The sequence below is a fragment of the Pipistrellus kuhlii genome, unplaced genomic scaffold (assembly GCF_014108245.1).
Source record: "Pipistrellus kuhlii isolate mPipKuh1 unplaced genomic scaffold, mPipKuh1.p scaffold_m20_p_7, whole genome shotgun sequence".
In the NCBI taxonomy this organism is placed as follows: domain Eukaryota; kingdom Metazoa; phylum Chordata; class Mammalia; order Chiroptera; family Vespertilionidae; genus Pipistrellus; species Pipistrellus kuhlii.
In genome coordinates, this window is record NW_023425573.1 from 11736870 (window position 1) to 11764351 (window position 27482).

A 27482-nucleotide genomic window follows, 5' to 3' on the forward strand; every position below is an offset into this window, starting at 1 on the left:
CCAGATCTGATTTACTGGTCACTGTCATTACCTCATAATGTGGCTGACAAAGCGTTCACACTAAATTTTTGCCATTTCCTTGTAGTTTGCAATATTCAAGTTATCTTTAATTTATGGGGATTCTTTGCAGAATCTTTGTAAGCAACTGCTCGTTAGGGAGGGTTTGCTAAGACTGAAATCTAGAATCTGCAAATCCGGTTACCCAGGCGTGATCTATTCCACACCAAAGCAGAGGAAGCAGAGGGGAAGTCGGGGTGAAAGGGAGGCCTGGCCTCCCTCCTTCCAGGTGACGCCACCCGACCACCTGGCATGGAAACCCTGGGACGCTGCCAGTGTCAGGGGTCACTGTTGGCTATCATGAAAACGCCAGTTACCAGAACGCTTCCTGATAAATGATGGAAATGCAAGTTCTAATCCATTTTTTCCCCCCACGTCAGTCTCAGGAGCTCCTAGGGGTCACATGCCTCCTTGAAGGCCTCTCTGCCGTGCGGCAGGCAGTAGCTCAGTTCCGAGCCAATTACAACCACAGGAATCTCCAGGCCTGCAACTATGCGGGACAAAAACAAACCAGCCCTGGCTGAAAAGACAGCGACCGTGCATTTTTAAACAAAAAGTTAAAAATTTTAAACAACAACTCACAACCAGAAAAACACATAAAACATTCATGTTTGATGCAATAGACCAGTGTTTCCCAAAGTGTGGTATGCGTACCTCAGGGGTACGAGAAGAGTTTGGTGGGGGTACGCGTTGCACCGGAGTTTGGTGGGGATATGCACTGCACCGTGCTTAGCTGCGCCTAATTCTACGTTCTCATGAGTACGAGGGGTACTCAGCGTTACGAAAATTATAGAAGGGGTACACATATGTCAAAAGTTTGGGAAACACTGCTAGAGTATATTGCCCATGTAACTAGCAGCCCCGTCAGAGCCTGGAACAGTGCTGGCGCCCTCAGGAGCCTCCCAGGCCGTTTCTCTGTCCCTGCACACCCTCCCCAAAGAGGTAGCCATCACCTTCATCCCTCTGGGAATAAAGGTCTTGCTTTCCTTTGTAGTTTTAGCCACTTACATTCACCCCTCAGCAACAGAGTTTAGTTTTGAATGTTTTCGCACTTTATATAAATAGAAAAATTTTGTCATGCATTCTTTTGTATCTTCTTCCTTTTAAAGTTACATCTCTAGGATACATCTGTGTTATGGGGAGCTTTCGTGTATTCTTTTTTCATCACTGTATGGTATTCCATCCTATGATAACCCCCCCCTCCCAGCCCCGACCCATTTATTCAGCCATTCTACTACTGACAGGTATTCTGGATGTTTCTAATTTGAGGCAAATGCAAACAATGCTGCTCGGAACACTGCACACCTGTTAATGGATGCATATAGGTATACGTTTCTCTAAAATGTACACATGTACACACACACACACACACACACACACACACACGTGAGTGTGGGCAAATGGAATTGTCGGGTCCCATCTAACCTAGTTTGACTCTCGGCAGTCAATTTTAACATGAACTAACTCTTATGTAGCCATGAGCTCATTAAATTACTAGATTTATCTTTCCCCAGACTTCCACGCCTGGCACATTCATTAAATTTGAACTATGATATTAACGATGTTAAAAAATACTTTGAGCATTTCCAATGAATTTATTGAAGCCGGTTGCCCCAAATCTCCTCCCCCACATATTTATTCTTTTACATCGTGAGAACAGTTTTTCCTTTTAATGAGGGCCAATGCAGGTCCACTGAGAGAATAAAATGTCCATTCAGAATTTAAAGCCACTTTGCGGCAAAAAGTTTCCAGTTAATGCTCCTATGGCTCAAGCATGAAAAGCCCAACATGCTAACCCTGCAGCCAAACTGAGGAATACAGATACAAATGGCAAAGGTCCCTCCAACTTCAGAGTTCCCGCTGTTTCACCACAGCCACGAGTGATGTGCACAGGGACTACACACATGGGACATGCTTAGGCGACAACATGGTGGCCGCGGGGAAACCCACTCAGTGGGCACCCATTGCCTCGTTGATAGGGAACTGCGTAACTAACATTTATCATAGAGCTTTCTGCGTATTAGCGAGTGTTAGAATGCTGTCTCAATCCTCAGAACAGCCTTAGGAGGAAGGTCTGAGTACTTTTCCCATTTTCAAAAGGAAACCGAGGCACAGGTAGGGACTGTAACTGGGCCGAGACCCCCATGGCTGTAGGAGTTGTGCTGGAAATCGGAACCAAACTTCCTGGTGTCTCAGGTCAGACTCCACTGCACTGCCTGGCAGCCCATTCATCTTTCACCTTTGTCATTGTTATTATTTTGATAACAGTAAGAATAGCTCTTTAAGACGAGAGCAGAAGATGCGAGCCACGGTGGTGGTGGTGGGGGGGGGGGGGGTGGGGGGGGGGGGGGGGGGGGGGGGGGGGGGGGGGGGGGGAGAATCTCTGCACATTTGCTTTCACTTATGAACATTTTGTGGAAATGACTGTCACCAAGCAGCTCTCACTCTGAGAGAACTAATTAAGAAATGAATGAAGGGATTCAATGGATACCCAAATTAGCCATTAGGGCTCCAAGATGGGGAGTCCTGGTCTAAATCCAGCTCCGGCACTGGCATCCAAAATAAACACGGCCAGATAAGCACCACAGCTCACGATTAAAACGGATTTATATGGGTTAGGCGTCCACGCGGGAGCGGCCTCCTCCTAATTGAACTCGGACACCTCTTCAGTGATGGTGAGTTTCATCTGCCATCTCCTCGCTCTTTTGTAAGCGCTGGCACCAGGGCTGTGCCAAGGGAGCGATCGCCGCAGTCAGGGATGTCTGCGGAGCGAGTATAAAAATATAAAAGAGAAGCCTTTGAACTGTAATTAGGAGATTCCTTAAGGGTGTTCACAGGACATATGTTGGAGGCCACCACCCGCTGGCAGGAGGAGTCGCAGAGCGGCCGTCCCCGTCCCTGCTCCCACACGCGTTCCCACACGCGATTGGAGCAATCTGTTGCAGGCCACAGCATTCCTGCCTCCCGCCTCTAATGTGGTTAGTGACAGACAGCTGGAGGCCTCTCATTCTCCCGGCAGAAATATGATCAGAATTGGTTTCAATTGGTACATCTTTCCATCAAGCTGTTTGCTCACGCCTTCCAGCAGAATAGTCAGAGATTCTGATTATTTGGTACATTCCGAGAAAACAGGAATTGATTGTGCCCTTGCGCGTCTCATGGGCAGAGGGCTGCCAGAATGTACAATACATAGTAACTCTTCAGTTGCCTAACAGAAAGGAAAACGAAGCAGTACGTGTGTGTGTGCACGTGCAGAGAGGGGTGGGGGGGAGAAAGAGAGAGAGAATAGGGGTTGATCAGGAGTTTCTGTAATAATGCTCTCTGAACAACAATAAAGAGTTTTCAAGGTGATTCAGAATTTAGATATGAGGAAGTAAAATATTCTGTTCCATCCATGGGAAAAAAAACAGCTCCCACCAACATGAATGGTTTCAAAGTTAGTCATCGTACCAGTAAAATTTCAGGTTTATGGGGGAGATCAAGTTTAGATGAAATATCCTGGATATGGAAATATTCAGGTGCCATGAGACCCATTAATTTGGACTACCTCCATTTGGAATTTATAATCATTTGACAGGGTCTGAGCCAGAGATGATCTTTTCACAATAAATATACGGCTCACTAAGCCAATTAAACAAGCAAAATGACTGGGGGTACAAATAGTGTAGTTCAAGGAAAAGGTGATGAATGGGAAAGATCATGCTTTCTGCCCAGCAAATACTTCTGCTGAGCCCCTTCAAATACTAGTAACTGGTAACAGCGAATACCCTTTACCTGAGAGTCCATGTCGTACAGGCCCCTCTATGCATCTGAGCTAGAAACATCCAGGCAACTCCACAAGATGGGTGTGATTATTCCCATCTTAGAAGGAAACGGGGTTCAGAGAAGCAGGTGGCCTGGAAGACCGCACAATTTCTCAGCAGCAGAAGCAGGAATCAGCAACCAGCCGCGGGCATCTTGCTCAAATGCCTACGTCCTTCCACTCCCACCCAACGCCCAGGGAGCCCTGAAGACTGCTGTCCTACTCCTGGAGTCACTGGAGCAAGACCTTGGACAATGTCAACAACAGCAAACATGGCGGTCCCTGAGGAGGGAGAGCTAGCCAGTCCAGCTCCAGAGCCCGCCACTCTTCACCAGAATTCCTTTCTACAGCCCAGGGACATTGTAAAATGCTTTCTTTCGGAACTTTGAAGAATTTGACGTGCATAACGCTACCCTAGAAAATCTACAGAAATGTTAATGTGGGTGGAGAAGGGGAATGTAAATGAGGCAGATGTGCCTTGGGTCCACTGCCCCTCCCCCATACTCCACTACAAGTGACTTCAGGCTACACACCCCTAAACAGACACTCTGAAGCGGAGACTCTGAAAGGCTGGCCAGGCTGTGACGAGGCCTCGCGAGTCAGCTGCAGGTGCAAGGGCAGCTGGCCATGTGCGCGGGAGGAGGGTGTGGAGAAGGGAGGGACCGTGGCTACTCACCTGGGAATCCACAGAGGTGCTCCTGAACGCAGCCTGGGCTCTGGAGTGCTCTAGGAAAGAGGAAATTTGGGAGGTCAGATCTCACATCTAGCAGCCACACCACCCACTTCCACCCTACCCACACCCAGCTGCAGGCTCTGGGGCCAGATGTGGAATTTGCCTTTACTCGCGACAATAGCTGTGTGGGCCGGGCAGCCTCTCTGTGACTCAGTTTACTCAGTAGTACAGTGGGAGACAATGCTACGTCCCTAGCAGAGTTGTTGCGAAGACTGGATAATAAAGAGGTCGTGCAACGCATTGAGCACACGATAATCACAGTTTAATCACAGCGATAGGGAACATCTGTGGCTTGCTCAGAAAGCGCCTAGCATTATTCTAGAGAGCTTCAAATAGGCCAACTCGTCAACACTCTGAGGTAGACACGATTACGCTGGCATTCTGCAGATGGAGAGAATGAGGCATCAAAGAGTCAAACCACCTGTCTCCTCAAACCACGCAGGGCAAGTGGTGGATCAGGGATTCTTCCTGTGACCACCTCGCCCCAGAGACTGGATTCTAAAGCACAGTGATATCCTGCCTAATTCATGACTAGCAAGTGTTAGCTGTTGTTACTGTTGTATTAATATTCCCTTCTCCTAGAATACATAACCACACAGCTCTAATATACAACCACATGGCTCCAGGGAACTCACTGTTTGGCTAGTAACCACGTGAGCATAGGGACAGGTGCCAGCATCCTAAGTAAACCAACCAGTCACTCACTCAGTCAGCCACGGCTTCGGGGGTTCCCCGAGGATGCCTGTGGGTTAGGTCCTCTGTGAAGCACTGTGTGGGGCTTCACACGCTCTGGTCACTAATCCCGGAGACTCACATCAACCTCCACGGAGCAACAGGAGAACAACAGCGGGGAGGGAGCACGGAAAGGCTGGGACAGGACCTAGGACTCTGGATTCCGTGCCTGCCTCTGGCACCAGCTCTTCGGGTGACCTTCTCTAGTCAACCGACTTCTGGATTTCAGAATTCAATGTGAACAACAAAGTGGCAACAAATACATATCTATCATCAACTGAATCTAAAAAAAAATCAAACAAATAAAAAAAAAATCCAATGAACAGAATAAACTGGTGAATGGAGTAGAATCAGAGGCATGGAAATGGAACACACTGATGATTCGCAGAGGGAAGGGGTGTGGGGAGGGTCGGGAAGAGACTAGCCCAAGATCTAATATGCACGTATGCATTACCTATGGGCACAGACAATAAGGTAGGGAGGCCTGAGGATGGGCAGGAACCGGGTGGAGGGGAGCTATGGTGGGAAAAAAGAGGGACTTCTGTAATAATCTCAACAATGAAGATAAGGAAGGAAGGAAGGAAGGAAGGAAGGAAGGAAGGAAGGAAGGAAGGAAGGAAGGGAGGAAGAAAGGGAGGAAGAAAGGGAGGAAGGAAGTCTGTGGAAAACAAGCCAGAAACAGACAGTCAGTGAGATGCTTGGGTAGAGGGTTGGATTTGTTTTCTAAAGGAACAGTGTTGTATGCAACAGCTCAGAGATGAGAACTCAGCTGGCAGATAATTAGTTGACTTTCTCGACTTAATGAAGTATGCCACTGGCTGTTTTGATAGCAATCTTTCTTCGTGTGTGTGTGAGTACATACCTACTGCCCCTTGGAGAAACATTTACCTCAACACAAGATGCTGCTAACTTTACTTAAAGATCAGTTCATACAGTAGATATATTCTTTTTCACAGAAACTCCTTAGAGGAGACTAATTCAGTGAGTTATAATACTTCCATTAACAGGAAATTGATTTTAAAATATGCCTTTCAAAATTTAGAAAAACAAAATTTTCTGATACTATGAACTACAAATGGCAAATATTGTGTTGGCAGTGTCATGAATAACACACGAGTTGTCAGATGAGGTATTAAACATGTATAGATTTAGTTTTTAATAAAGACTTTACAACATACCCCAAAATGTCCATCAATCTTTGACATGGGAGAAAGTAGCATCTTAATAAATTCCATCTCCTACCACAATAAAAGTTAGTATAAGTTTATGTCCTTAGAGAGGCAATGATGATATTCTTTATAGATAGTTAAATATTGACAGCATATAACTTTAGCAGGCACAAAGTGGTAGAAGATATAAAAATCTATTATCTTTTTTTAAAAAAATATGTATATTATAGATTTTTTTACAGAGAGGAAGAGAGAAGGATAGAAAGCCAGAAACATTGATGAGAGAGAAACATCAATAAGCTGCCTGCTGCACACCCCCCACGGGGGATGTGCCCACAACCAAGGCACATGCCTTTGACCGGAATAGAACCTGGGACCCTTCGGTCCGCAGGCCGACACTCCATCCTCTGAGCTAAACCTGTTTTGGCAAAATCTATTATCTTGATAGGCAATCAGGTAATGGACATACTGTCTCTGTCCAAGCACCCTGTACATGGGAGTCTATAGAGAATTTGGTTCCTAAATTACTCTGAAAGGAATTGTAAAAATGTTTTTAAGCAATGACAACATTATTGGAGCACATGCATGAACTTCAAAGATGACCAATGTGAGGAACAATATTCCTTGGACATATGAATCATAGATTGCTTACGCCTGGAAAGAAAATCAAAATTTTACAGTGATTATCTTTGGGTTGAAAAATTATGGGTGATCCTTTTCTTCTTTATAATTTTATCTGCTTCCCAAGCTTCCTATAATAAGCATGTGTGACTTTAACGATTTGAAGCAATTGGTTTTTTGTTGTTGTTTTTTTTTCAATCTTATGATATATTATGGAAGACTGCCTGATGTAAAAAAGTGAAAAGACATTGGAATCAGACAAGCTTGGGCTCAAACCCCAGCTTGTACCCTTTCTAGCATGGTGCCTTCACATAAGTTGCTCAGCAGCCTTGAGGTGCACATGAAAGGGAAATAATAAAGCATCCCTGGAAGCAACATTTCACCTATTACAGAGGAGATACTGTTAGTGCTTAGCACAGAGTAGGGGCCCAATAAATAAGTCACTCTTCTATTCACAGTACACGGGGAAGAGAAGTTAGGCTTCTCTGATAACAGTAAATAAATTCATTGGTGTTTATAAATTGACTAGAAGCCTGGTGCATGGAATTCGTGCACAAGTGAGGTCCCTCAGCTTGCCCTGAGCCTTCTCACAATCAGAGGTCCCCTCAGGGGATGTCAGACTGCCACTCCTGCCTGCCCCTCCTGCTCATCACAGCCCTGCTGCACCTGCTGTGGGCTCACGCCCAGTCATCATGAGAGGCTCGCACTAACAGCCGTGAGCCCTGCGTCTGGTGCCCATTGGTCAGCTGAGCCGCACTCCCCCCGTGGGAGTGCATTGACCACCAAGGGGCAGCTCTTGCAGTGAGCATCTGCTCCCTGGTGGTCAGTGCACGTCATAGCAACCGGTTGACTAGTCTTTTGGTCACTTAGGCTTTTATATAGAGAGATGCTTCAAGCCATTTGTTTATAGAAGTGAATGAGTCTTTAACAGGAATCTTCTAACAGTTAAAAGTTCAGAAAAAGAGTAAGAAGGAATAGATTCCACCCAATTCTCCTACTCATCACAATTATTAGATTCATATAGTCTGAGACACTTGGATTCACTGGTACCTGCTACTATGCTGCTCTATATTCAGACATCCTCTGGTTGGATGGGAGTTTGGAGGAGGGTTAAAGCAGACCCACAAGCTACAGCAATCAAGATCTTTTCCATAGCGCCATTCCTCATGATTAAAGTGGACAGAATAAATTAAGATATGGCTTAAATGGGGAGGGGGGAGGACTAGATTATAGATTCGCTGGCTTTTCTTTTTTCGTGGTGGCTATATTGACATTTTCATCCTATTCACCCAAGAGTGGTTCAATCAGTGAGGTTTGTGATAAATCTCTGTACTCAACAGAATATGGCTGTGGGGGATATGTTGCCCTTGGATATAGGTTGCTGTGCCTTGATTACTGCAAGAAATATTGATTTACCTGGCTTTAATACCAAGCCAGGTATTTGTTGACACGTGGAAATGAAAAATATCAAAACCATGAAAAGCTTGATATATAGGTCAAATCTCATTTTAGCTCACTCCAAGGGAATGTCCAGCCTTCTGTATTGGAATTGTGTCCTAATGATGTTGCCCAAATCACAGATTAACAGGAATGTTCTTTATTAAGGGATTTGCTACACAAATGAATATTGGTATAGACTTTTATGTAGTACAATTTACTGTAAAATGTGTAGCAAAAACCCAAAAATCACTTTGTACTGAACCTCTCCCTTCTCCCAACTCTGGAGACATACCTTGCTTTCTAACAAAGGTGTGTGCTCAAAGGAAACACCTGTTGGCGCCTCCTTCCCGCCTCAGAGGAACAGCACGGGCGTGACCTTTGAGAAACTCCAAGCCCACAGGGGCTGCTGGGCAGACAGTCCTCTTATTACTGTACACCGGGGAGCAAAGAGTTAGCAGGGTCCGGTGAGCGTAGATGACTTTGTATGACGGACTAAATAAATATATTCTCCCCTGAGGTTTGCTTTCATCATGTTTTATTTCCTTTGGTTCACACCTAGGGCTATGCTCATCGGACCCTGCTAACTCTTAGCATATATATATATATATATATATATATATATATATATATATATATCCCCTGTTTCCCAAAAGTAAGACAGTGTCTTATATTAATTTTTGCTCCAAAAGATGTGCTAGATCTTATTTTCAGGGAATGTCTTATTTTTCCATGCGCTAGGTCTTATTTTCGGAGGATGTCTTATTTTCGGGGAAACACGTGTATATGTATATGTGTGTGTGTGTATATATATATATATATATATATATATATATATATACACATATACACACACACACACACACACGCATACACACACACACACATATATACACACATATACATTTATTTATTTATTTTTTTACAAATATCCCATTATTCATTTGAAAATATTTTAAATGGTAAATAGCTTCTCCTCAAGAGGGATGACCCGTGACCATTAATTAATAACTGGGAAACTAATCATAAGAGCACTTCTGAGTTAGCCAAGCGGTTTGCTCACTACATGTAATCCCCTATATGACCTTGGACGGCAGGTGTCATTATTTCCACGCGAGGGCTGCAGGATAGCGCGGCACTGCCCAGCGTTACACTAAGCCACGGAGTCACGTCTCAAATCCAGCCTGCAGATCCGAATCCAGGTCTCTGCTCACAGGACTAGCCATGCACGCGTGGCGCGGACAGCCGGGATGGAGCTGGTGTGCCCTTCCCACCTGCAATGGTTGGCGGGCCATCCCCTCCACAGGCCCAGGTGGTGGTCAGGTTCTGTCAGAACCCCACGCCTTCTCAGGAAGGCTTGAATGACACTGTCCCTCCCTTGCAAGAACTAAAATGACGGGAGAAAACGAGAACAATTCCAAGACCAGAATGGGTAAGCTCAAGGGCTATAAAAATTCAAGAACTCAAAAGCCAAAGATAGCTTTCTTGATGAGACAGCAGTTGGTTGGGAAATGCAACAGAGTACCTCTTGGATACGAAATAGTACACATTGAGGTTTTTTTTTTCCCCTCTCTCTTTTATTTTTACTAAGAACTGAGACCTACAAAATGACAAGCCAGGATTACCCTATTAAAAGACACCTTCAATTGTTCCTTTGTCCTGAGAAACTAGGTTAGCGACTGACTGGCAATACCTACACCATCGTCTTCACATTAATTATGCATTTTCCCCACAAAATTGATTGCCACGTTACCTGCTCTAAGTCAGCCTGGAAAGCTGCCAAGATAAATGTACCAAATGGCTGGCTTTTTTAAAGACAACCTGACAGTTCACCGAGAAATTCTTCAGGGGTTCCTCCCAGTACACTTCCTGTCTCCCCTATACCTATACTGAGACCTAGAGCAATTATTACAGCTCTTCCCTGGCGTATCATCTGATAGCTAAAGCTAAAGACTTTCCCTTTCAACCCTCACCTGCAAGTGGTGAAACTTAAAACTCCTTTTGGCCGCCTTAATCTACTCTGGCTGTTACTGTTTAATTCCTGCGTTGATCTATGTGAAATTCTCTATTCCGAGGGAGGTAAGTAATTCTGGCTTAGTCCAGGCAACTAAACAAAGATGACTTTGTATGACGGACTAAATAAATATTTTCTCCCCTGAGGTCTGCTTTCATCATGTATAATTTCCTTTGGTTCACACCTTATGCTGATGAGACTGGGTTCCAAAACATATAAGAACATACGCACACCAGAGGTACAGTGCGGGGCCAGCCAGGAGTTCCAGCCAAGTGTCCTATCTTCTACGTGGCACCGAGGGACGTTCTGTAAAGTGCACAATGGTCACCATTCATTCCTCCAGCCTTGGGAAAGATAGGCACGGACCGCATGCCAGCATGGAAACGTAAGCTTTGAAACCAGACAGCTGGTCAAACACCATTTCCACCACTGTTATCTCCCTGACCTTGGCAGGCTGCTGATCTCCCCTCGGAGCTTTTCATCTGAAAAAACAGGGGCAACAGGTGCACCTCGGCAGAGCCGTGGAAGAGTTTGGTGAGAATTCTGATATAAGAAACCTGCCACGTTCCCTGGTACATGAGTAGATACTAAAGAATTGTTACTCTTTTTCTGCCTCTCTGTGAAATGCCATCAGTATTTCATTTTGAATCTGTTGTCTATGCACCCAAATAATGTAGACTCTACATTGTAGAGGATATTAGTGGTGGTGCTCTTTATGTTAGCAAGCAATTGGAAATGGCCTAAGCATAGAGAAATGATTACATTAAGGTATATTCGTATATTGAAACATACGCAGTCATTCCAAATATTTTTCAAATCATATTTTATGACAAGGGAAATTGCTACCCTAAAATTTAAGTGAGGAAAACAGACAAGAAAACCTATAGAATAACATCAGCTCACATTTACTGAGCATTTACTATGAGCCGTGCAGCACGCTATATACTTTGCATGCATTATCTTACTAATTCTTACAACAAACTTATGAGATGCATCTTATTATCCCCATTTTACAGAAATAGAAACTGAAGCCTTCATCATGGCGATTTACAGTCACTGCATAAGTAGCACAGCCAGGACTGGAATCTCAAAGTGTCTGATTACAGAGCATGTTGAACAGCTACGTGACACTGACTCTTCAGTACAGGCATCTGGATCCACTGCAAGGCTGTTTAAATACACGCACACGTACACATCACACATACCTACAACACACACATTCATATCTGGAAAGAATAACTGGCAGAGGCCAATAATGACAGTCTCTGGGTGGTGAAATTTTCAGTATATTTTCCAAATTCAATGAGTGTGCATTGTTTTCACAACTAGAAAAAGAGGGAAATGAGAGAGAGTACTTGTGACAGTTTATTCTTTGACTTATTGTAGATTTGGGTTTCTCAGTGCTACTATTCCTTTAAATTATTTTTTCCATTGAGTCCAAAAAAAAAGAAAAAAGAAAATACTAATTTGTACATGCATAAGTACAGAAACCACCATATGTATATCTGACAGACATTTGACCTCTCTATATAAAAGCCTAATATGCAAAGTGTCCCCTCAGGAGTTCGACCGACTGGGAGTTCGATAGCTTGCTATGATGTGCGCTGATCACCAGTGGATGGTGCGGAACAATGGAAGGCCCTGGCTGGCAGCCTCTAGGGACCCTACCCATGCATGAATTTTGTGCACTGGGCTTCTGGTATTAACATAAAAAGCCAAAGGGTTTGTGTGAAGGGGCAAAATAACCCTTCTCAAGTAACATATGAGTCTCCAGATAGAGAAAGCACGCACTGTTGGGGACACTGCCCTCCGAGCATGCTCCGTCATGGCCATGTAGCGATGCTGTCAGAGCTGTTTGCAGAGACCTGCACACTGTCTGGGCCTGCCTCAGCTTGATCGCCGTGTCTCCCAGGAGTTTGAAGATAATGATGTGCCGAGTGACACCTGAGGAGTGATCTCCTGTCACACCACCAAGGCATTTCACAGCAATGACTCCACAAGGAGAACGGAATGATCTACCAAAAGGCAATTCCTTCGAACCAAACAAGTTCAGAGGAACTGGAATGATAGGCAGAGTATGAATTTATTTCAGCAGATTATTTTTACATAAGTTGAAAATAAGGTTGTTTGGGTAAGCTTTTTAGTAAATTTGTCAAAAGAAAAATTAATGCTTTCTGACAGTGGCTCCAGATCAATCTCATTTCACTTCATAGGCGAGGGTCTATGATTGGCTATAAGTGGATCAACAATGATAGCTTTACTGAGCATCTGACTCACTCTTCTTTCCCAACTCTGAGACAACCTGGGGACGGGAAAGTAAGCGCAAGTCAAAGATTACCAAGCTAGTCAAAAAAACTAACAGAATCCACAGACAATGTCAAGGAGTCTCCAGAAGCTCAAAGGGCTCTCTGTCTTTGGCACATGTTGTGACCAACATTTTATCAATGACAGAGAAAGTGCCATTCTCAAAAGTGTAATTGATAGGTGAAAGAAAAGCACCACTAACGGAATGGATTTTTAAAGATTAGAATTCAAAAATTCTACAAACAGAGACAAAAATGTAACAAGGATAGGGTTCACACAGCAACTGCACAAGGACAGGATAAGGAACACTTGGCTTTGCAGCAGTTGGTCGGAAAAAGACTTGGGAGGTTTTATTTGACTTTAGATATAAACTAACAACAGACTGCCGCTGATTTAAATGAAGGCCAACACAGTACTTGACTAGATTAATAAAAGGGGCCCTGAATAAGGCAGTCAACAGCAGCTCTGCCTTTCTACCCTTTGGGGAATGCACTTTTATTTATTTTTTAAAATATATTTTTATTGGATTCAGTAAGGAAGGGAGAGTGAGAGTGAGAGTGAGCTAGAAACATCAATGATGAGAGCGAATCATTGATAAGCTGCCCACTGCACATCTCCTCCCCAGAATTGAGCCCACAACCCAGGCATGTGCAGTGACCAGAAATTGAACAGTGACCTCCTGGTTCATAGGTAGACGCTCAATCACTGAGCCAGCCACGCCGGCTGGCAAGCTGCCTCGTTTGTAAATGGCACAGGCAGAATGGCAGGTCCCGGAGTAGTGTTGACAGGCTGGGGAACCCGTGGAAAGACCCGGGACCACATATGGTAGGAAATACCACAGCCATGATCGAGTATGTGAAGAGCCGCCACCTAGAAGGTACACGTCTGTTCTGTGGCCCCCCAAAGGGTGACGGGAGATAAGGGGGAGTCCAAGGAAGCAGGTGCCAATAGGATAGTCTTGCTGGGCTTGTTAGTGAGCATTGGCCCAACCACATTCGAAGGGGCTTAAGGTCTAGGAGCCCCACAGGTTCTGTCAGCAGAATGCCTCGGCATTACAAGGTTGTGAGCTCCTCGTCCCTGGCAGGGTTCAAAGAGCACCTGGCTGGGGGGCAAAGGGGAGACGGGGGAGACATTTGTAATACTCTTAACAATAAGATTAAAAAACAAACAAACAAACACCACAAATGGAAGCTGGCTGACTTGGACACTGCATTTGGGGGGAATCTTAGACCCCAGCACCCACTACCCTTGCCCAATGCCCACAATCTATGCTTCTAGCTCCACATCAGAAGCTTCCCTGAAGATACCACTGGGGCATGTACGTTAGAAATATCTGAAAAGGCCTGGCCTCAATAAAGGAGAAGTCACTACATTTAAATGCGATCCAGAAGAGACCGGGAGTCAAATTCTACCAAAGTTTAGAAATGATAAATGCATGTTGTCATGGCAACCGGAGTTGATATCATCCATTACGGCTGAAAGAGTTCTTGCTCCAGGACTGCCAGAACAATAACCGAGTTTATATATTCACTGCCGCAAACCAGCACTAAATAAGCTTCTTCAGTGTTTTTATTTTTAATTCTGGAGGCAGGAGATTCACACTCTCTCCGGGCGTGCTTGCCATTTCAATATGGCACTACGCTAAGGCCATGGTACCACAGTGGGGGAGTCAAGCCAGGTACTGAGTCACGGCCCCCACTCACCCTTCCCGAGAGGGGAGTGGGGAGGACTGAGGAGGGACAAAGACCCTCTAGGCTAGGACATGGGCAGCAGTCACTGAGCCAGCATAACACTTTCCCAGTTACAAATTATATGACGGCCCCCATTTCCATGGAAAACCCTCACTGCTCAGCAGCGGTGGAGTGGCAGATCCGACCATCTCGCCACTGTATGGCACTTCAGCAAATGGGTTTCCTCAGTTATGTATCAGCAATCACTGCACTATATGAACGTCAGCCCACACTGAGAACAATATTGCCTCCAATCAAAACCATTCTTCCCCAGCACAGTTCAGCTTTCTCCCCCTTCCTGCAAGCAACAAAAGCTACAACAAAAGAACTTCCCAAACACCCACAGCTAGAGAAAAAATGGCTCCGGCAAAATAAGTGTGAAGTCTGTCCCTGGTGCCTAATTTGTGCCTGAGTCTTCCTTTCAGTGCCGTCCTTTATTTGTCATTTGTCAGCAAAGAATAGAAATAAAAGTTTATTTTGTTGGCCAGTGTACCTGACTATTCAGGGATTCAAAAACTTGTTTGTTCTTACATTTTCCTGGCAGGAGATGTAAACATGCCTTTTTTCCATGGCTTCATGCGGTATTCATAGTCCCAGGTGAATATTTCCACAAATGCAAACCAGCAGGCAAGGCTGGCCTCCAGCAAAATGTGAAGGCAACTTCCTTCTGGTCCTTTTGTGCCCTTGGATGGGTAAAACCTGGGCCCCTCAACCCAGATTCCTTCCTTTCTTCATTACCAGTTGCAGGAAAGGGTCTCCACAATTATTCATCCCAAAGACCTAAGTTACCGTTTCTATAGCATTTGCAGTTTAGGCCCTGCTGCTGGTCACTTTCTATCCCGTTTTATTTAGTCATCCTATATAATAAAGAGGCTATATGCAAATTGACCATCATACCATCACAAAGATGGCTGCCTAAGACCAGGCCAGCAAGGGGGTTAGTACGGGACGACCAAATGACTGAACAGCAGGCTGCATGGGGTAACCAGGCCAGCAGGGTGGGGAGAGTGGGGTGTGAGGGGTGACTAAGCCAGCAGGAGGGGGCAGTTGGGACAACCAGGCCAGTGGGGGGGGGGGGCGCAGTTAGGGGCAATTAGGTTGGCAGGGGGGACAGTGAGGACTGACGAGGCTAGCAAGGGTGACCAGGCCAGCAGGGGGGCAATTAGAAGCAACTAGGCTGGCAGAGGGGGCAGTTGGGGGTGACTAGGCTGGCGAGGAGGAGAGGGCAGTAAAGGGTGACCAGGTTGGTGGTGGTGGGGCAATTAGGAGCAACCAGGCCAGCAGGGAGGGGACAGTTGGTGGCAATCTGGCCAGCAGCAGGGGGTAGTTAGGGGCAATCAGGCAGGCAAGTGGGGGGGGTAGTTAGGGGCAACAAGGCAGGCAGGCAGGTGAGCGATTAGGAGCCAGCAGCCCAGAATTGTGAGAGGGATGTCCTGGATTGGAGAGGGTGCTGGGCTTAGGGAACTCCTCTCCCCCCCACCCCCATGCATAAATTTTGTGCACCGGGCCTCTAGTAAAATCATAACAAGCATTAGTCCTAAGCCATTTATGAAAAAACAAACAAACAAAAAAAAACAACCACTGAGGTTTCTTAATTAAACAATTTGCTCGAATTCACAGGGCCAGCCAATTACATGAGTCAAAACCAGGGCATTCCAGGGCCAACGTGTCCTCCTTTTCTTCCAAACTGTGCTGGTCTTAGGAAAAAGCCCAGCGTTTTGTAATAAACGCTTTCCGTGTTAGAGAGCAGGCAAGCGGACACGCTGACATTTGAAGCGCCCTTTCGAGTGGTGTGGATTCTGAAACCGCGTCGCAGAGGCAGCCGCCTCTCCCGCACACGGAAGCCCGGCCTTCCCGCAGGAGACGAAGCCGCAGCTGTGCCACAATTCAGAGAAATGCAGCCCTGTATGCGCCTTCCCTTTTCTCCCCAAGCTGCACATACGGTACAAATGGGGCCTCCGGGCCAGTGGAGCTGCCAATTAGTGAGCAGTGCTTGGTGTGAGGGAGCAGCCAGCAGCCAGGCAGGCTGTGGAACTAATGATGCAGCTAACTGAGTTCCCTCCCGCCGCTGGAGGCCTGGAGCAGCCTCGCAGGGAGCGGCAGGCCTTGCAGCTCAGGGGCAGGACTACCTACCGCCCAGGGAGGCTTGGAGGTACGTGATGGCACCCTCACCCCACGCAGTTTGGGATTGCTGTGCAAGAACTCAGAGCAGGGACCTGGGGATGTGGGAGCCGACGTGAAGATCTGGTTGCCCAGGAATGAGGCTGCTGTGGCTTCCTAGGTCCGCTGTCCGGCAAGGCCAGCTGCATGGTCAGCAGGACGAACAGTCCCTAAGGGAGCTGTGAGGGGGCACCTGCGTGGGGTCTACACCGCTCCCAGGTTCTGCAAGTGGGGGACAAACAATCCCGCCGGGGTGGCCACCACTTTCGCAGGCCATTTCTATAGATGTGTGACTTTCCTACTTTTTTTATTTGGAGCACCGAATCTTTCCCCTTCGCAGAATCTTAGACGAATGCCTGACAGGTAAAAGCAAAGAAACACAACCGCTCAGAAACGGAGGGTTTAATGGAACACCACGGCAGGCAAACTCGCGGGAGAGCGCTGAGCGGTGCGGAGTCACGCTGCCCATCAACCTCCCGGAAACCTGGTCCTGCCGAGCCTCTGTCCTGATGGCCATGCTTCTTCCCTCACCTCCACATTCCTGCTCCCTGCTCCAGAGGATAAGCTCCGCTCCCCTGTCGCGGTCGGCTTTCCCACTGTGCAAACCCAGAGCTCTGTGTGTCTTGTAGGTACAACACACGTTCCGGGCCTTTGTGATGGCCCCGACGCCAGTCCTCAGAGCCTCGGGGCACAGGGCTGCACAGACGGCCGCCCTCAGGGTCTGGAGGTATGTCTTGCTTCTGCAGGGCGTGTACCGTTGTTGGGCCTGGCATTTTGTTTGACACTCAATGGCCACGGGATGTGCGTGTTACTGAGGCTCAAGACCCATCGATTCATTGACTTGCTCAGGATCCTACAGGGAGACGGTGGGGGAGCTGGGACTTAGCCCCTGGGAAGGATCGATGTCCAGGTGGAGGACTCAGAGACACAGGCGGGGCTCTCAGCATCCCACCTGGTGCCTCACGGGTGGGGGCTCCCACCTGCCCTTCCTGGCTCCTCCTGTGGGTCTCAGATCCTCCCTCTGGCACACGAGCACCCCTGCTGGCCACGCCTGGCGGTGACGGGGAGACAGACAGGCTCTCCTCGTGGCTTCAGCACTGTGAGCGCTGCATGCAGCTCTCCGGCCTGGCGCTTGCACGGTCTGTCTCTCCGGTTCTGAACCTGATCTGAAGCAGTTTGTGTCTCTGGGTTTAAGAGACGGGGCGACTGCTGATTCTCTGTACCTGCAGGGCTGACTTCCTCATTCAGAGAGCTCCTGGGCGTGGCTCTTGCAGGAAGCATCTCCTGGGCATGAGGAGATGTCCTCTAACAGTCCTGTCCAGGAAGACTTGAATGGGAGCCACACAGGTAATTTAAAATATTCTAGCAGTCACGTAAAAAAAAAAGTAAAAAACAAACAAAAAAAAACAGGTGAAAATAATTTTAATAATACATTTTATTGAACTCACTCTGTCCAAGGTATTACTGTTTCCACCCGTAATCTATATTAAAACTTGTTCATGAGATGCTACATTCTCTTTTTCCTATAAAGTCTTTGAAATTTGACATTTGCAGCGTACCTGGATTTGAACTAGACTTACGTCAAGGGCTCACCAGCCAGATCCAGCTGGTGGCTATGGTACTGGTCAGCCCCCTGCTCCCATCCCTCCTCTCATTTCTTCCCTGGAAGACTCCTGCTCTTTAGTGGGGATGGTATAGGCAGGGGCCGACAGTGAGGATCGCGGTCCTTAGAGAAGACTGTAATACACCCCCGAAGGAGAGCCCAGATAACAACGGGCTTTTGTACCAGGCTAACAGCTCTGATTTTTATCCTGAAGCAACAGTGGCTCTGCCAGAGGATTCCAAGCAGCAGAGTCGTGATTACATTTGCCTTTTAGAAAGGCTGCGGTGTGGGGCGTGGACTGGAGGCAGGCCAGGCATAGGCAGAGACCAGCTTGCAAGCGACTGCAGTGCGTCACCAGGGGAGTGACGAGGACACCAGCCACAGCAGTGATGGTGGCAATGGCTTAGAGAGGTGAGGGCAGGTGCAAGACAGTCAGAGAAGGTAGTTTCTACAGTGTTTGGTGATCAATGAAACGTAGGGATTGAGGAAGAGCAAGAAATCTAGGGCAACTCCCAGATTTCAAAACTTGGTGAAGTAGGTTCCATTAATTAAGAGCCCACAAAAGATATGCTGCTGGTGGAAGTGGAGTTTTGAACTCGCTGAGTTTAAGATTCCTGGAGCAGAGGTCAGACGAGTTCATGGTTGATTAAGGAATCGATGGCATATAGGTGGCAGCAGAAAACAGGTGAGGTACCCCAAGGCACATGTGAAGAGTGAGCAGAGGGCTGAAGAGTGAGCTCTAGAGGATGCTGAGATGTGGGAGGAAGAAAGGAATCAATAATGAATTAATACAGAACACTGGGTAACAGGGAAAAATAGAGAGAGAGGGATGTCTCAGAAGACAGATGGGCAAAGTTCCAAGGTGCCGAGAGAGGCCATTAGCACCAACACAGGTCAAGAATGAGAGGAGAATCCTGGACAACGGATCTGGCAGTTTGAAAGACAGAAGAGGCCATTAGGAAAGGCAAGGACTGTGGAGGGTTGGAGAGAAGGAGCAGGTGGGAGGGGTCGGTATTGCACGAAGACTTATCTTTCGAGGAGCTGCCATTGAGGCCAGGAAGGAGACAGAACATAACCAGGCAGAGAGAGGAGGAGCCAAGGGGATTTTGTCTGTCTTGTCTTGTTTTCTGTTTTGATAAAAATGAGAAGGACTTACACATGCTCACACACTGAGAGGAAGGGCTGGTTGAGACCAGGAAGAAAAGGAAGATGAAGGAGCAAGATCCCTGAGGAAGCAAGACAGGGTGGCATCCAGAGAGATTTGTCCCAGGTTGGAAGAAAGTGCAGGAAAGGAGTGGGGAAGAGCTGGTCATTTCTAGGGAAGATATTACACGAACATTGAAAAACTAATTTTCCTTGTGTAGAAATGTAAATGAAATAGGATGATACATGAAGGCATCCATTTCCTCTAATACTTCTATGGATCACGGACGAAGTCAGTAGACGTGACTGGCTTCATGGAGCTCCAGAGCTGCCATCTTGGAATATAACCAAGCCTTTTGCACACCTTTGAACTGACTTCATCTAAACATCACCTCAGGTGATAGTCATCACCCCGGAGAGCCACCATGGTTGCTTATAGCTGGTGGCCTCTCTGATTGGTTGGTGTCGCGTGGCTGAACCGATGGGTAAATATTCTCAGTGTCACCATGCATCACTTCTCAGGGTAAGGTAAGAAAAAAGCTGGGGGGTGGGGGTCACACCCAAACGGATTCACCTGCCACTTCTCAGCTCCGCTGATTCGATCCAGTCGTCTGACTTCCTTGAGCTTGTGTCCCCTTCCTAAAAGGGCACATAATTCCAACCTTGCAAGATCTGTGAGGTTTAAATGAGAGGACCAGCAAGTGTTAACTATGATGATGATGATAATTGTGGTCGTTGTGTTCTGATGTGCAGCCATTGGGCGTGCTGATAATGCATGCGTGCTCTGCAACAGTTAGCACCTGGATCCATAAGGAGAACTTCAGAATCAATCCTGTTAGGAAGGGCCCTTGAAAATCCTACCGGCCATTCGATGTTTGCACCCTTTCTTCATCCAGTACATCTTCAGCCCCTGCCCTCAGACTGCCTAGGCTTGGCGCCTGCTCTATAACTTACTCAACCTCCTAGGCTTCAGTATTGCTCTTCAGTAAACTGGGAGTAATTAGCACATATACTTTAGGAGATAATGCATGTATTTAAAGGAGACATTGCCTGTGGGATAGCCTATGCTTGAAGTCATGGAGGGCTTACCATCTAATGAGATGGTGCAGTCCATCATAGGACTACTTTCCTTCCACTGACCCAATCTGTCTTTCTGAAACTTATACCCATAGGTCCTCGTTTCACAATCCATGGGGGTAGTTCTACCGACTCACAACTAGGGTTCTATATGTAACGCCCTATTTGCCCATTTACTGAGCTCTGCAAGGCGCGCTGGGCAGTGTCCATATGGCTGTCCACTTGGGACACAATCGGGCAGACACTCCCTCTTTACATCACCGGGAGAGTTCAGCCTTCAGCAGTGCTTCCATGAGGCAGGAGGCCTGTCGGAGCATTCGAAGCCAGTTGGATGCTACCCGGGAATGCAGTGGTTACACTGCTTGCAAGACTCATGTTGCTCTTTACGTCAGGGTCAGTTCAGCACTTGGCACCGAAGGTAATTATTGCAGGTGTCATTATACCCTTGAAGTTTCATTACTGAACCCTGCGGACCACCAATGCCCAGGAGAGCCCTGGCATCTGACCTAGGGTAAAGTCAAAAACCCTGCATTGCCTGCCCGGCACTGGCCCCGCCCTCCCCCATTCCCAAGCCCTTGTGTTTCCAGCAAGGGCTGCTGAAGTCTTATCCCCAATCCTGTTAATAATCAGCTCAAACCATGATCACTTTAGCAGGCCCCTGCCCCCCACCCACCCCCAGAAGGAAATCTTCCCTTCGGAGCTCTCTTAGACCCGTTTCTAGGATACATGGCATTTCTCCTTCTTGACTATAAACCCCTTCCTGGCAGGAACGGTGCCATGTACTGCGTGAGTCCTATTAAAAGTTTAAAGTTTGGGGTTTTGTCCTCAACACAATAGGAGGGGTGTGGCGTCTCTTCCCTACCTCAGCTTTCATCCCCAGATGGATCCCCCAGATAGGTTTACTTTTAACCTTACAAGGAAGCTTTTAAATGAAAACACTGGGCAACCCAGTGATGAAAGGTCTAGGACATGAGGGCCGATGAGCTGAACTTTTATACAATTGGTAACTCTAGTCTGAACTGTGTTTTTTTTAAATATATTTTATTGATTTTTTTTTTACAGAGAGGAAGGGAGAGGGATAGAGAGTTAGAAACATCAATGAGAATCATCAACCAGCTCCCTCTTGCACACCCCCTACTGGGGATGTGCCTGCAACCAAGGTACATGCCCTTGACCGGAATCGAACCCGGGACCTTTCAGTCTGCAGGCTGACGCTCTATTCACTGAGCCAAACCGGTTTCGGCTGAATTGTTTTATGTATAAAATACTGCCACAGCCTGCTTGCCTTTATTTTTGCTCACTAATGGGACCCATCACTCTCCTTAAAATAATGACAACCTCCTTAATTCCAGCTCACAACTGCCAGCCTCCATCATTATCTCCACTCTGGAAAATGCCAGACCTCCTAATCCCCACAGCTAACGGGTACAGAGGCTGATTGGGACCACTGAAGAAAAATGGGAAAAACTCCTTGACAAATGCCTCCTTCAAAAGCCTGTCTGTCCCTCTGACCCAATGTCAATGTCAATGTCTATGTTAACAAATATGTGTGGAGGTCAGGACTAGGTGTCAAGCTGCAGCCTCGGCACTGGGGACACAATTGGGAGCAGTACACAATATCAAACCCCATCATAGAAAAAAAAAAGTTTCCTTCTGGTTGTCCACTGCTTGCTATGCCCAAGGGCCTGTAAATGACTCAAAGTTAACATACATGGTACACCAATGCCCTCAAGGAACTTGCAATCTGGTTAGGTAGGAAAGAAAAAATCAAGAACACAAGAGTATAAGAGAGGACTTGATGGTCTAAAGCTGTGGTCGGCGAACTGTGGCTCGCGAGCCACCTGCGGCTCTTTGGCCCCTTGAGTGTGGCTCTTCCACAAAATACCTGGGCGAGACTATTTTGAAGAAGTGGTGTTAGAAGAAGTTTTAAAAATTTGGCTCTCAAAAGAAATTTCAATTGTTGGACTGTTAATATTTGGCTCTGTTGACTAATTAGTTTGCCCACCACTGGTCTAAAGGAATGATGCAGAGAAAAGAGCAGAAGAAAAAGAAACGGATGACGGCAACATGAATGGGCAGATGGACTTGAACTTAAAGACTGTGGTTAGGCAGAGGAAAAAGGAAAGGCATTCTAAAAGGTAAATCATGGACCGTACCAGGTAGATCAGTTGGTTAGGGTGTCATTCCAATGCACCATGGTCTTGGGTTCCATCTCCAGTCAGAGCACATACAAGGATCAACCAATGAATGCATAAATAAGTGGGACAACTAGTTATCTATCTATCTATCTATCTATCTATCTATCTCTACCTTTACCTCTCCCTCCCTCCTCTCTCTCAAATCAATAAATAAAAAACCAAAATGTAGATCATGAACAAAAGGGTACAAAGTCACCTTTGAAGGCCAGTGAATAGGAATAGAGGTTCATGAGGTACACTACAATAGGTTGAGGGGTTAGATTTTATGTTGAAGGCAGCTTGGGGGGCAGGGCATGGCTCCGAGGAAGCATTACAAAGGAAGTGTTCCCAGGACCTGAGTGTCACTGAGGGAACCAGAAAGCGGAGTCAGGGCGGCTCCTAGGCCTCCAGTCTGGGAGATGATGAGAATGCTAAGCCTATCAAGAAAAGGCAGGTCTTTTCGCTGTGCAAGGAAAAGGGTTAGCAAAGAATGTGAAAAGTTTGTTTTAGCCTGACAGCAGGACATCCACTTGGGAAAAATCTGCTAAATGGGTGCATAAATGAATACAGATAGTCCTAACCGGCTTGGCTCAGTGGATAGAGCATCGGCCTGAGGACTGAAGGGTCCGGGGTTCGATTCCGGTGAAGGGCGTGTACCTTGATTGCGGGCACATCCCCAGTAGGGGGTGTGCAGGAGGCAGCTGATTGCTGTTTCTTTCTCATCGATGTTTCTAACTCCCTCTCCCTCTCTCTCTGTAAAAAACCAATAAAATATATATATATATATATATTTTTAAGATAAATAAATGAATACGGATACTTGTGCCAGCACCAAAGATTCCTATGATGCAAGGGCAGATGATACCATCACAATGAAGAATTTCTTATTAGAAATACTATTAGACAGAGGTCGTAGGAACGCTATAGAGAGTAGAGAAAAATCGATTATTTTTCTTAGATGTGGTACTTAGTGGATCCTGTCCAGCACCACAACATTGAACACATGAAGTTCTGTAGAATTCCAACATATGGCCTATTTACATAACAAGCATCGCAACTCCAAAATAGCCACTCTGATGTGTCAAGGCACCAACACCTTCACAGCAGACTGCTTCCAAAAAGGGGAGAGAAAGAGAGGTTTGCTTTTCTTCTCTCGTTATGTGTACCGGGTCATTAACTGTTTGTACCATGAAAATCCTATTTGAATTGTGTGATTACACGGCAAGAACAGGGGTGGTATGCATTGATTAGCTGAATTATGCACCATCACGCAGAGATCAATAAACAGACTCCATCACTCTGTCACATTATATTTCTGCCCTCGCGTCCTGTGTCATGTTTCTAAAAGCTGCCGCTCTGTGTACAAAAATGATAGCAGTCTCCTGATGCAGTTGTCAGCGTCAAATAATAGTAACAGGTCTGCAGAACAGGACAGAAGTACTACGGAGCAGTGAGCAGGCAGTGTCTGTCTAATGCACACGGAACCCACCCCATTCTTACATGGCGAGGCCGGTGGTAGTAGCTTAGATCTCATCCTGAGCCGTCTCAGAGTCTCCCATTTTATCAAACAAAACCAGAAGTCCCTGTCCCGGCTCACCCCCTAAGATGCTGATTAAAATCGTGCAAAGGTAAGGTAGTAGAATGAAGACCGCCTACGCACCTTCAGCACAAAAGCCATAAATGAATATTCACTGCTAATGACAGCACCATTCTACGATCAGAACCGGAGGTACTGATAACACTTAGGACCAAAAAGGAGCCACAGCTCAAGATTTACTCCTGACGGAGAAGGATTGCTGTTTGCACGGGAAAGTGACCTCAGAGCTGCCTGGGACAGCAGTGCTTCAAAGACTGCCACGGTGTGGCCTGAGCTCTCTCTCCCCCTGATCCTTACAGAACGACAAAGCCGCTCCGGAGCCCAGGGAGACCTGTCCCCACAACAGCGCACAGAACCGGGGCAGGACCTTCAGGAAGGGCCTCCCTTCAGCGGAATGAACACAAAAGGAGTCTGGGTCACTCTGCCTGTCCAAATGAGCATGTGAAACGAAGTGGGTTCCTAGGAAATCACTTAATATTCTCCAAGGCAAGGATTACAGAAGGAAAGAAAATTGCCAATTAATACACTCCTTTCCCAGATGTTGGGTTTTTTTTTACTACCCTCTTAAATATTCTCTGCATTCAAGTGATTGTATGTTTTATGCAAATTGTCTTTGGGGCTAATGTAGTTTGTGTGTGTGTGTGTGTGTGTGTGTGTTTAAAGCTGCAAAGATACAGAATTTTATATGCTTTCTGTTCTTGCTGCTCCACAAAATAGGTCTTAACAAAGCTTGAGATTAGTCCAAAACTCTAATTAGAGACTGTGGCAATGAATGCCTTATCCAAACAGAAAACCATTCCCAAAGTTGATCCCCCCCCCCCCCCCCCCCCGCTTCCCCCCCGCCAAGTTAAAGATCTAACACATATGGTCATACACAGGTATTTTCAAACACTACAGTCACTGGATAACACTGCCCCATCCATCCACACAACGCACTGCTTTCTGGTGAAGTAATGCGATTGTCTGACGCCAATGAAACACTTTACCCAAAAAGCAACGGAAGCCTTTATTTTCAGTGCCTCTCTCAAAATAACCCAATTTGTTATTTATTCTTTTTACTTTCCTTCATGAAGCAATCTCTGCCTTCCTATCCTTTTTTTTTTTTTTTTTTTTTTACCTCCCGCCATGGTGCAGTCAGCTTCATCTCTAGAAAACATAATCAATCAGAAGGGCGATGAATCATTCCCGCGAGATGAACCAAAGGTGCCATACAGGTCTCAGGACCTTCCTCTTTCAAACACCGGCACCCAGCCTCTCCCTATGCCTGGGCTCCAAAATTCCAGGGTCTTTTTTTCTTACTTGAGAAGGCATGAGTAAAAGTTTCTAATACACTTTTTTAAAAAACATTTTCAATAAGCAAGGGGAACGGTTCCACAACATGTTATACAGAGATGGGCTGTGTTTGAGGTCCCCTCGTTCGTTCTCAAGCCACAGACTCTGCAATCCACTCGAAGGAAAGCACCGCGCACAGAGAATCACTGCAGACTCAGCACTCCTGGCCCCGGGCACCCACTGACATCCGGAGTGCTGGGCACGGAAAGCTTATCAAGTTCACGAACACACCCCCCTCCCCCCACCCCCAGGAGCAGGAAGCCTCGGCCCTGGAAGATGCGAGGCTTGGGTCGGTCGCGCCCAGGTGCAGGCACAGCTCGGCCCTTCCTCTCCCGCGTGCGGGGAGTTCGAAGCCCCCAGCAGGGCGCGCGGGCGGGCGGGAGGGTACGGAGAGCCGGCGGACCCTCCCGCCTCCGGGAACGGCCGCGGTCCCGGGGCTGCGTCCGCTGCACCGTCCCCAGCTCGGCCCCCGCCGCCCGCGGGCTCCGGTTCAGCCGCCCCGGCACCGCGGCCGGGCGCTCGGCGTCTCCTCCGTCCTCCCGCGGGCAATCGCGGCGGGTCCGCGGGCACCCGGGGAGGGAGAGGGAGGGAAGGGGGCGCTGCATCCCGCTCCCTCCGGTGCCCGGGGCCGCGGCCCAGGGCGGGTGGTCCCGCCGGGCGGGCGGCGGGCGGGGTGGCGCTCCGCTCGGCCGGTGGAAGGGGGCGCTCGCGCGGGGCGGGCGGGTCCACGTCGGCCACCCGCTCCCAGGAGCCCAGGGGTGCGGGCCCCCGGCTCCCCTGCCCGCCCGCCAGCTCGATCGCGCCGCGCGGGGCGGAGAGGAAGGACGGCGACCTCCGCGTCCGGTCCGCCGAGCCGGCCACACCCAGCGCCCCGGGCGGCGGCGGGGGCTGGGCGGCTCGGGCTGCGGAACGTGCGACCCGAACCGCGTCCCCCCACGTCCCGCCGCGCAGGCCCCGCCGCGCCCGCCCCCGTCCCCGTCCCCGTCCCCGTCCCCGTCCCCGTCCCGCACCCGGGCCCGGCGGGCGGGGAAGGAACCCCGGAGCCGGTGGCCAGGGCTCCCGCGCTCACCTCTCTGCCGATCGCCGGGCACTCCGTCCCGGACCCGGGGCCGGGGGCCGGGGGCGCGGTGCGGGGAGGCTCCGGCGGAGGCGGCCCCTGCGGCGGGAGGGCGGCGGGCGGGCGGGAGCCGCTGGCCGGGCCGCGCGCCGTCCCGAGCTGCCCAGCTGCTGGGCTCGCGGCGGAGCGGAGGGCGCAGCCTGCTCGCCCGCTGGACCTGGACGTCTCCGCGACACCGCTCGGTCGGCCCGCCCGGCGCCCCCGCCCCTCCCGGCGCCCCCGCCCCCGGCCCGCCCGCCCGCCGTGTCACTCACCGCGCCCCCAGCTCCGCTCCGCTCGCACCGGCGCCGCTCACACCTCCCGGGCTGTGTCCGCTCACAGCGCGTTCCCACACGATCTCTTCCCTCCGCTCCCCTCCCTCCCACCCCTCTTTCTAGAAGGATCGCTCCCGCACTTTGCCCGCCTGCCCCGCACCAGCCACCTCCCCTTTCCCCCCACCCGAGCCCCCGCCTCACCGCCGCGGGGATGGATTTTTGGCGTCTCTGCCGACACGTGTTGCGGGAGCGGTGCCCCCCGCGCCCCGCACCCCGCACCGTGCCCGGCGGCGGGGGGTGCTGCTCCCCGCAGGAGGCGGCGGTGCTCCCGGGTGCGGAGCCCAGCTCCGGACGGACACAAAAGGGAGCGGGTTCCGGAGGGACCCCAAGACCCAGGCGCGGGAAAGTGCAGGGCTGGGGTCC

At 48.4% G+C, this 27482-nt stretch overlaps 1 protein-coding gene across 2 annotated transcripts in view; it reads right to left on the minus strand.

Moving 5' to 3' along the window:
* The window catches only part of SPATS2L (spermatogenesis associated serine rich 2 like), a 137959-nt gene extending 110993 nt beyond the window's left edge, over positions 1-26966 (minus strand). Inside the window, exons 1-2 of one of the 2 annotated variants that reach the window (XM_036420832.2) lie at positions 26758-26966; positions 4536-4585 (exon numbers count right to left, since the gene is read on the minus strand). The gene's annotated coding sequence lies outside the window, so the exon portion shown is untranslated. Of the gene's footprint in view, positions 1-4535; positions 4586-26757 lie in introns of those variants that run through there. The other variant, XM_045575755.1, reaches the window with a different exon arrangement.
* Between the last annotated feature and the right edge of the window lie 516 nt (positions 26967-27482).